General features: G+C 36.8%; 1 long non-coding RNA gene across 1 annotated transcript; it reads left to right on the forward strand.

The window, feature by feature from the left end:
* The first annotated feature begins 1 nt into the window (after window position 1).
* Window positions 2-11,202, forward strand: LOC128633130 (uncharacterized). Its single transcript, XR_008396781.1, has 3 exons — window positions 2-1,524; window positions 9,462-9,558; window positions 10,151-11,202. It is a non-coding gene; the product is annotated as an uncharacterized LOC128633130 (long non-coding RNA).
* Window positions 11,203-11,348: the final 146 nt, after the last annotated feature.

Genomic DNA, 11,348 nt, shown 5'->3' on the forward strand with positions numbered 1-11,348 from the left:
GGGGGGGGGTAGTGAATATTTAAAACTTTCAGTTGAATATAATTTCATAAAATTACGTCAGAAAGTAATGCATTTTTCAGCTTTTCGATTAGTGTCAGACTTTTGGACATGGGCTAGGAATCATGAGTAGTTTTTGAACGTGGCGTTCCTTCAATGATTCATGCTCACCACCCACTATCGAGGAGGTTTATTATTTAATCAATAAAAACACTGTTTAAAAATAAAATCAGTTCTGCAGCTTTTTCAGGAACGTACGAAATGTATAATGACTCCATTTATACCACACACTCGACGTTGGCGAATTCTCCATTCTGATTGGCCACAACGTAGGTGTTTCTATAGTAGCAGCTAATACTGTGGTGGCACCTAATCTAAGGTTAGTGATCTACAGTATAGGTTCAAAAAATGTTTTGTTTTAAACAAATTCATTTCTTTTTCATGTCTTTAGTTAGGCATAATGGAATCTTGTCTGTTTAAAAAAAAAAAAAAAAAAATTGCTTTACCTTTTCAGAAATTCTGGGATGGAAATAGCTCTCGCTGTGGAACCTTTGCACATGTGCAAATGAAAGAGGTTTCCTCCCTCCCCCCCGGTCTAATGCACTGGATAATGCAATATCCTGAACTGCTCCACCAGCCACTAAAACTCTCAGACGGATTATGAAATGAAGCCCCCCCCCTCTCTTATTTTTGTTAAATGTGGAGGTGTTGCTTTTTTCCCTCTCTTTTTAAAAAAAAAAAAAAAAAAAATTTATAGAAGATGAAGAAGAGGCTCTAAGTGCTGTTTTTTTAATTCTTGAAGCTTTCAACCTTGCATAAATGATTATATCAACAGAGTAATGAAATTGTATGTTAAATTGAAAGCTTTTTGGCGTTTTAGTCCATTAGGGTTATATCTAGGTGTAGGGATGTTACTGGATACGAGAACGATAGAGTTCTGTGGTACTGTGGTGAGGAAACCTGAAAGGATTTATGTTTCTCACATTGTATAGCGACGCTCTGAAAATATTGACCATGACAAAATGTAAAAACGCTGAAAATGATCATTTCATTCCCAAAGGTCCCCCAATAGTTTTATCATTTATTATTTAATATGCATATCCTTTTGAAAAGACAGATTTGTCATTCTTGATGTTTTTAATTACCGTGGATACTTCCTCTAAGTAATTTTTTTTGCGTTCGTTTTATTGATTTCAGCACAATTTTATTGAGAAATATCCTCAAAAATGCCACAATAGTCGTTATGTAAATTGATCAATAATTTTAGTTTTTTTAAAAAAATGAATGCACTAAATATTGGTTCTAAACATAGCCTAGGTGGAGAGTTTCCGTAAACCGCAGAAGGTAAGGCCTGTTTAAAAAATGTCGTCATTTATCACAAACAAATATTTGAGTACTTTCATGAGTTTGAACTAGATTGATGTACACGTTTTATGTGATGATTGATTGATTGATTTTTACATTGTGAATTTTTAATATAGTTCCACTCCTCATCTGGATAATGAAGGCAACCAGCAAAATACGAAGGTAAATAGAACATTTACGTGTAAAGTTTTGTTCCTTTTAACTGTTACTTTAAGGAGATGTCTCTGTTTAGATAAAATGGGTAAAACGAACAGGAGCCAGACGCAGTAAATGTACCTGCAGAGTCTGTCGTTAAGGTTCATGGCCAGGGTCAAGAAACAAGCTGTGTGAGGATCAGCAGAGGTATATTTACTATTTACATGACGTGCACAAGGACATTTCTTCTTCTTCTTTCAGGGGGGAAAAAAAAATAACCCATTGCTGGGTTTGACAGGTTAGAAAGCATTTTTCCTGAAAAGCTTCGCCCATTCACCTCAGATATTCAATTCCTTCTAATTGTTATTACGGAAGGATGCCAGCTTCACGGGTGTGATAACTGTTAATTGCGACAGTTAAGTGATTACCTGAACGGTGGCCTGTAATATCAATCGTGCTCCCCATGTTACGCAGCAGAGACACTGTGCGCTGTCAAATTCAGCCCGTTTGAGGCAATTCACAATTAAAAGCATGACGAAATAGCCTGCGTTTACGATCGAATGTGAAATAATAATGTGCTGGATCAAGTGCTATTTTATAAGGTGCTGAGTTAACTCAAATATGCAGTGAATAATGTGATAATCAATGCTTTCAGTGCTTCTCTTTCATACATCAGTGTACTAGTAGAGAAAAATCCCTATTTTTCAAAATCAACTTAAAAAAATCAACTTAAGCAGCAGCAAAACTTTATATTGAAATATTGAAGCGACTTTTGGGCTTAAGCCACCAACTTTGAATATGGCTTTGTGTTGATATTTATAGACATAAGCGATTAACTGGATAATGCCTGTTGAATAAAACGTTCGAGTAGTAAGTACATTTTGTGTAAAATTACATGAGCACACCGTAATTCATATTTTAAAAGTTGATGTGAGGTTGACTGCTTCATCCCAAGTTAATAGTCCTGCTGTTGTGTTTGGCTGTGTGTATGCTGGGCACAATTTCTATCTCCGTTATTTCAGCAAGCATCGCTGCCCTGACTCTTAGCCAGAGATTTTCATGTGGGGGGAAAAAATGTCTCCGTGTAGCAGCAGGACAATAAAACCCTCCAGCATTAGCAGCTGAATACAGGAAATCCCTATACACTGAGCATGTCCTTGCTGTCCTCTTGCACCAGATGTTTTTCTTTCTTTAGGCTTTTAAAAATTCAGCTCAGTGGAGAAACAAACAGAGTCTGCTTCCTTGTCTATTCGAAGCCTCTCGTGTACTCAATCTCAAGCTCGACTGGATTTGGACCTCAGTGTCCAATCTCACAGAATAAACCAGTTATTTTCTAGTGCATCTCAGATTATGTTTGTAGTCTTGACAGTGACATCCCACAGCTACTCAAGCTGGTTGTGAGCTCCTACAGGTCTGGGGGCAAATTCAAACAGGGTGCCATTAGTTATTCCACTGATTAAGGTTTTCAACCATATCTTCCAGCATTGTACTTAAAACTCTGAATGGTAAAGTTCTTGTTAAGTGATTTTTCAATGGTAAAGGATTGAAACTGGGAGTTTACAGTGGTAAAGTTCTGGAAACAATGATTCTCCAACGGTAAAGTTCTTGAAACTGTGAATTTCCAACGGTAAAGTTCTTGAAACTCTTATTCCCCAATGGTAAGATTCTTACAATTTTGATCTCCAGTGGTCAAGTTCTTGAAACTATGATTCTCCAATTGTAAAGTTCCTGAAACTCTAGTCATTTGAGTTAACCGGATAAAAAAAAAAAAAATAAATTCTAAAATGGATTCTTTAATGGTAAAGTTCTTGAAACTCTGATTTTTCCATTTGTCAAATCCTTTAAAACTGATTCTCCATTGATCAGGTTCAAAATTTAAACAGTTTCTTTGGATTTGCCAATCAGACAGTTCCTCAGATATCCAAAAACCTGTACAGTCTCGAGCAAGAAGTTCTGTATGCTCTTGGAAGTTTGTGAATTGTGAAAAGAAAACCTAAAAGAAAAGAACACCGGGGCTACTGGCTCCCGGCCTTCTAGTGTAAACACGTTATTGTATTTAAATGTGAGTTTTGGCACCACCATCAGTTGAAAGATGACGTAAGAGAAACAAAAATGAAAAAACTCATGGTCACTGCAGAACGTAAGAATGAAGAAAATAAGAAGCAACATACACAGCTGAAGATAATCACGGTCAGATGAGAAGCTGAAGGCCTATCACAGAATGACTGGACAACATCTCCAGATGGAGAGCACATAGAGAAGCTGCACATATGTACAGAAGTGTCAGGAACAGAAGGATCACACTTTTCAGCACAGAGACAGAGATGTCCAAAGAAGAGCTGGAGGCTCTGGTGAAGAAAATGGATGGAAGACACTGAAGGTTTCAGGCTGAAAATGATGGAACAGTGTCCAATTTTGAAAGAAGAATCAGGAGGAATGTGGAGAAGGAGAAAGACGGGACAATCACAGAGATAACATTTGTTCTGAAGCTACAGCAGGAGACTGTCTGAAGTGAGACAGAGAGCAGAATCATGGCAGTGAGTAATTCTCTGGAAAGGCGAGTAGCAGAGCTCCAGGGTAAGCTTGACCTGTAGAAGATTAGCACTGTGGAAAATGAGCATCTTCTATTTTCAATGGATCAATACATTTCTCGTATTAAAATGTTTTGTCTTGGGACATTTTTACAATTAGGGATTTACAGGTCTCGTTTTTCAATATCGGAGCTCTGAGTTGCGTTCTATTGACTGACACCTGATACAGATGCAGTACTTCCATCCTTACAGTAATTGAGGCTACAGTTTATAAACTTGCCTAATCATGCAAAGCATTAACCTTTTTTTCTTCAATTTTACATATAATGGACATTTTACTTTCAGGTCAATATGATCTTGAACATATATTGTGTAATGAATAGGCCCTCCTACTGTTCTGTATCTATTTTATTAAAAGCCTACATGAATTCTCATCAGTTTATGAACATATTTTTACTCACTTTATGTTTAAAATGAAATATTTGTAATGATGATTCAGCCAACTTGCTGTCATGGCCTAGATGGATTCATAATGTGGAAGCAGTGACCCATGTCCAAGATAACAGTGTCAAAGTTGACTAAATTACCTTTTACAGTTTCCCCAATGGTTACGTTTATTAAGTACTGTTTCCCCAATGGCTATGTTTAATAAACACAGTTTCCCCAATTGCTATGTTTAATAAACACAGTTTCCCCAATGGTTATGTTTAATAAACACAGTTTCCCCAATTGCTATGTTTAATAAACACAGTTTCCCCAATTGCTATGTTTAATAAACACAGTTTCCCCAATTGCTATGTTTAATAAACACAGTTTCCCCAATTGCTATGTTTAATAAACACAGTTTCCCCAATTGCTATGTTTAATAAACACAGTTTCCCCAATTGCTATGTTTAATAAACACAGTTTCCCCAATTGCTATGTTTAATAAACACAGTTTCCCCAATTGCTATGTTTAATAAACACAGTTTCCCCAATTGCTATGTTTAATAAACACAGTTTCCCCAATTGCTATGTTTAATAAACACAGTTTCCCCAATTGCTATGTTTAATAAACACAGTTTCCCCAATTGCTATGTTTAATAAACACAGTTTCCCCAATTGCTATGTTTAATAAACACAGTTTCCCCAATTGCTATGTTTAATAAACACAGTTTCCCCAATTGCTATGTTTAATAAACACAGTTTCCCCAATTGCTATGTTTAATAAACACAGTTTCCCCAATTGCTATGTTTAATAAACACAGTTTCCCCAATTGCTATGTTTAATAAACACAGTTTCCCCAATTGCTATGTTTAATAAACACAGTTTCCCCAATTGCTATGTTTAATAAACACAGTTTCCCCAATTGCTATGTTTAATAAACACAGTTTCCCCAATTGCTATGTTTAATAAACACAGTTTCCCCAATTGCTATGTTTAATAAACACAGTTTCCCCAATTGCTATGTTTAATAAACACAGTTTCCCCAATTGCTATGTTTAATAAACACAGTTTCCCCAATTGCTATGTTTAATAAACACAGTTTCCCCAATTGCTATGTTTAATAAACACAGTTTCCCCAATTGCTATGTTTAATAAACACAGTTTCCCCAATTGCTATGTTTAATAAACACAGTTTCCCCAATTGCTATGTTTAATAAACACAGTTTCCCCAATTGCTATGTTTAATAAACACAGTTTCCCCAATTGCTATGTTTAATAAACACAGTTTCCCCAATTGCTATGTTTAATAAACACAGTTTCCCCAATTGCTATGTTTAATAAACACAGTTTCCCCAATTGCTATGTTTAATAAACACAGTTTCCCCAATTGCTATGTTTAATAAACACAGTTTCCCCAATTGCTATGTTTAATAAACACAGTTTCCCCAATTGCTATGTTTAATAAACACAGTTTCCCCAATTGCTATGTTTAATAAACACAGTTTCCCCAATTGCTATGTTTAATAAACACAGTTTCCCCAATTGCTATGTTTAATAAACACAGTTTCCCCAATTGCTATGTTTAATAAACACAGTTTCCCCAATTGCTATGTTTAATAAACACAGTTTCCCCAATTGCTATGTTTAATAAACACAGTTTCCCCAATTGCTATGTTTAATAAACACAGTTTCCCCAATTGCTATGTTTAATAAACACAGTTTCCCCAATTGCTATGTTTAATAAACACAGTTTCCCCAATTGCTATGTTTAATAAACACAGTTTCCCCAATTGCTATGTTTAATAAACACAGTTTCCCCAATTGCTATGTTTAATAAACACAGTTTCCCCAATTGCTATGTTTAATAAACACAGTTTCCCCAATTGCTATGTTTAATAAACACAGTTTCCCCAATTGCTATGTTTAATAAACACAGTTTCCCCAATTGCTATGTTTAATAAACACAGTTTCCCCAATTGCTATGTTTAATAAACACAGTTTCCCCAATTGCTATGTTTAATAAACACAGTTTCCCCAATTGCTATGTTTAATAAACACAGTTTCCCCAATTGCTATGTTTAATAAACACAGTTTCCCCAATTGCTATGTTTAATAAACACAGTTTCCCCAATTGCTATGTTTAATAAACACAGTTTCCCCAATTGCTATGTTTAATAAACACAGTTTCCCCAATTGCTATGTTTAATAAACACAGTTTCCCCAATTGCTATGTTTAATAAACACAGTTTCCCCAATTGCTATGTTTAATAAACACAGTTTCCCCAATTGCTATGTTTAATAAACACAGTTTCCCCAATTGCTATGTTTAATAAACACAGTTTCCCCAATTGCTATGTTTAATAAACACAGTTTCCCCAATTGCTATGTTTAATAAACACAGTTTCCCCAATTGCTATGTTTAATAAACACAGTTTCCCCAATTGCTATGTTTAATAAACACAGTTTCCCCAATTGCTATGTTTAATAAACACAGTTTCCCCAATTGCTATGTTTAATAAACACAGTTTCCCCAATTGCTATGTTTAATAAACACAGTTTCCCCAATTGCTATGTTTAATAAACACAGTTTCCCCAATTGCTATGTTTAATAAACACAGTTTCCCCAATTGCTATGTTTAATAAACACAGTTTCCCCAATTGCTATGTTTAATAAACACAGTTTCCCCAATTGCTATGTTTAATAAACACAGTTTCCCCAATTGCTATGTTTAATAAACACAGTTTCCCCAATTGCTATGTTTAATAAACACAGTTTCCCCAATTGCTATGTTTAATAAACACAGTTTCCCCAATTGCTATGTTTAATAAACACAGTTTCCCCAATTGCTATGTTTAATAAACACAGTTTCCCCAATTGCTATGTTTAATAAACACAGTTTCCCCAATTGCTATGTTTAATAAACACAGTTTCCCCAATTGCTATGTTTAATAAACACAGTTTCCCCAATTGCTATGTTTAATAAACACAGTTTCCCCAATTGCTATGTTTAATAAACACAGTTTCCCCAATGGTTACGTTTATTAAACACAGTTTCCCCAATGGTCACGTTTATTAAACACAGTTTCCCCAATTGCTATGTTTAATAAACACAGTTTCCCCAATGGTCACGTTTAATAAACACAGTTTCCCCAATGGTCACGTTTAATAAACACAGTTTCCCCAATGGTTACGTTTAATAAACACAGTTTCCCCAATTGCTATGTTTAATAAACACAGTTTCCCCAATGGTCACGTTTAATAAACACAGTTTCCCCAATGGTCACGTTTAATAAACACAGTTTCCCCAATGGTTACGTTTATTAAGTACAATTTCCCCAATGAAAAATTTGATAAAATCTGTTAAATAAAAAGTTAAATATTGTTTCTCCAATGGCAAGGTTCAATACATTCAGTTTCTCCAATGATGAAGTCTATGAAGTACACTTTCTCAAATAGTAAAGTTCTTAAAACAGTGGGGTTTTTTTGTTTGTTTGTTTGTTTGTTTTTTTTGCGAAAGTGTTCCCAGCAGAGGTTTCTACTCGGGTGCCGATGGATGAATGAACACAAGTTAGGGATTAATTTGCATTATTATTCAGTTACATCTATACAAATGAACAGAATATTGCTCACTTGTTTTTTCTAGAAAAATAAAGTTAAATTCATTGACTTATTCAGCAAACGTGTTCAAAATGTACTGCTGACAAGTAACCCAGCACAGAATATATTTCGATATCAATTATGCTGACGCCATTGGACAAACCTCTACAGTCTTTACTGTAAGTTTCTCAGTGATCACCAGAGCTCATGAATGCAACAAACTTTATGCTGAATTTTTCCAGTCTGCTTAATTTCGGGAGATTATGAGATTCCAACAATGCCATCAGGTTAATCCTTTATCCAGGAATGTTAGATTAGCAGTAGTTGAAAAGATTGAGTGGTTTTTCATGCATCTAGGATGACGAACGTTAGCATTCACCCTTCAGGACCGGTAGCTGTTGTGTGAAAGAGGACAGTGGCTGGGAACCGGCATTTGATTAAATATATCTAAAATGATGATAGCTGATGTTCATAAAAGTAACATTAACTAGACATAAATTCAGTCATTTAGTAGTGCAAGACACAACACTGGAGCTGAGCAAGTCCTTAATGGATCTCGGTTAAGTCACATAACTCAATGTAAAGAGGACGAGTCCAGAAATCAATACGACTGTGGCAGCCAAATCTATTAAAACAATGTCCCTATTTCGTAAGACTTTCTTTCCCTAGGAACACTCTGCTAGAAGGATGTGCTCTTTATGTTGAGTCAGATGCTTAATCTGGACTGACGCTCTTGTAAGTTTACATGACATGCTGCCATCTCGCAGAATAAATCACGCTATTAGCCACTGACACCGTTCATAGCGGAGTGATGTTAATGTGTCTGACGGTGATCTACTGCAGCTAGTCAGGCTGAGCCCACGCTACAGAGAGGCAGGAAATGTTACTGTCACCGAGAATAATGCGTGGTTGTTTGCTATGACAGATGGCAATCCACGTGACTTGCTCATATCCATACTTATTTAGCCCGTGGCAGGAAGGGATGATGTGTGTCAAATTAAAAATTCGAAATGGACCTGGTGAAAGATTACATATGAACTCGTATTAAAGCAGCGTTCACCTTTCTTTTGTTCGAGCTGGAAGCTATAATCAGATTAGACATTCATGGAGCCATGTATAATTGAGTCGAATTGAAGGGAATCTATAAAAAGCTCAGCACATATTAGTGCTTGAACTGATTAAAGGAGATGAAACAATGATTTAATTTGTCCCTGGTAACTTGCAATATATTAGGCGCATTAAAAATAGAAAGCCTCGCTGACTTTACAGTGTAATTTATTTTGGTCAGACTGCAGTAGTTCTCTGTAATGCTTGGTTTACAAATTCCTGCGTAGTGTGAAATTGTGTATACACTTAGCTTTACTCATCCCTCCTTTTTTTTTTTTTCCTCTCTTTCTTCCTTCCTTAGGTCCAGTCCCTTAGGGTAACTCTGAAATTACTAGAGAGCTCAGATGGCAGAAGCTATTCACAGGTCAACTACAGCCTGGACACTCTACCGTGTCAAGGTATTGGAGTTTGCCGAAAGGCAAACATGTAGAAAAGATTTCTCTTGTCTGAGGAGAGCAAAACTTTTTGGCGTTGGGTTACGTTTTGCGTATTGGAGACTCTAGACTGTAACAGTTCTGCAAAACATTTCTGCACTGCTTGGATTACAAATACCTGTCTAGTGTCTCCTGTACACTAGTCTGTACATTTAGCTTAACTCCTCGCCCATTTTTTGCTGAAGAGTTCCACGGCTCAGATAGCCCAGGCTCTCTACAAAGTTTGGCTCTGTTTTTGAGGCATTCGGAGTCCGTTTGAGACCAAAACTTTGTGGAAACGTTTGGCAAAAAACCTAGCACAGCTCATCCCCCTGGAAACACCATTCACATAGTGAAGCATGATGGTGGTAGCATCATATTAAGCGTTAGCCATGGCCTCTTCATTACTTCTCTGATTAATGCTGTCCTTACCTGGTCACTGACTTTTTTTAAGCGAACCAGCTTGAGCCATATTCTTTATATGTTTATACTAACGGATTTATTGTCACTTTGCAGGATGTGTTTTTTAAATATCCAATCCCTATTTAATACTTTTCCACAACTATGTCCCCTTCAGATGATTCAGAATGCAGCAGCACGCCTCGTCTTCAAAGAGCCCAAGAGAACCCTGTCACACCCCTCTTCATCTCCCTCCACTGGCTTCCTGTAGCCGCCCGCATCAAATTCAAGGCCTTGATGCTCACCTACAAGACCTTGTCTGGAACAGCGCCCCCTACCTCAACACTCTCCTGAAGGCTGACGTTCCCTCACGGGATCTGCGATCAATCAACGACCGACGCTTAGTAGTGCCTACTCAGCGTGGCTCAAGGTTCCTTTCAACAACATTCACACTAACTGTTCCTCAGTGGTGGAATGAACTTCCAACCTCAATCCGGACCACAGAATCTCTCAGCATCTTCAAAGAACAGATAAAGACCCAGCTCTTCCATTAACACCTAACCAACCCGTAAAAAAAAAAAAACCCTTACTCTGGCGCTTACACCTCTACTCTGTGCACTTTGCTTCTTCTGGAGTGCAATTAACAGATCTTGTATGGTAGCACTGCTTGTATTGTTCTCTGCTTGATATATCGCTTTGCTTCTATTTCTAAGTTACTCATTTCTAAGTTGCTTTGGATAAAAGCGTCTGCTCAATGAATAAATAAATAAATAAATGAATAAATACATGTAAATGTCCCAGACTTGTTTCGATAGCTCTTTGGTCTTCATGGTGCTTCTTTTAGGTATTTAGGTATGCTCTTGGTTCTTCCAGGAAGAGGTGTATTTTGACATTGAGATGGCATGATACTTTAATTCCACACAGGTCGACTTTATTCGATTCAGCTCATTCTGTGACTTCTGATGGCGGCAGGACTAATTTCGGAGTTTCACGGCTACAGGGCTAAATATTTTATGCAACCGTGATTTATACAAATTTCTGTTTTCTCTTTTTAAAGTCCGTATCATGGATTCATTACATGATCTCGATAAGGTCCGTTTCAGTTCATGACAGTACAATATGTGGACGCGTTTAAGGCTATGCGTACAGCTCTACTTTGTCTAGTCTAGTCTGTTTCTCTGCATAGTGGCTTTTATCAGTGGAAAGGAACCTCCATTACACCACTGCTGAGCAGATATTATCTGGGTGATGGACCGTTCTCAACCCAGCAAGAAAGTGAACACTTTCTTAGGTTCTGTAAAGGGGTTTGATGATGTTTTTTGGGGGGGGGTTAGCTGCATGTACAAATCAAAGTGGTTATACAGCACGGTGCAGAT

The sequence above is a fragment of the Ictalurus punctatus genome, chromosome 7 (genome assembly GCF_001660625.3).
Source record: "Ictalurus punctatus breed USDA103 chromosome 7, Coco_2.0, whole genome shotgun sequence".
NCBI classification, from domain to species: domain Eukaryota; kingdom Metazoa; phylum Chordata; class Actinopteri; order Siluriformes; family Ictaluridae; genus Ictalurus; species Ictalurus punctatus.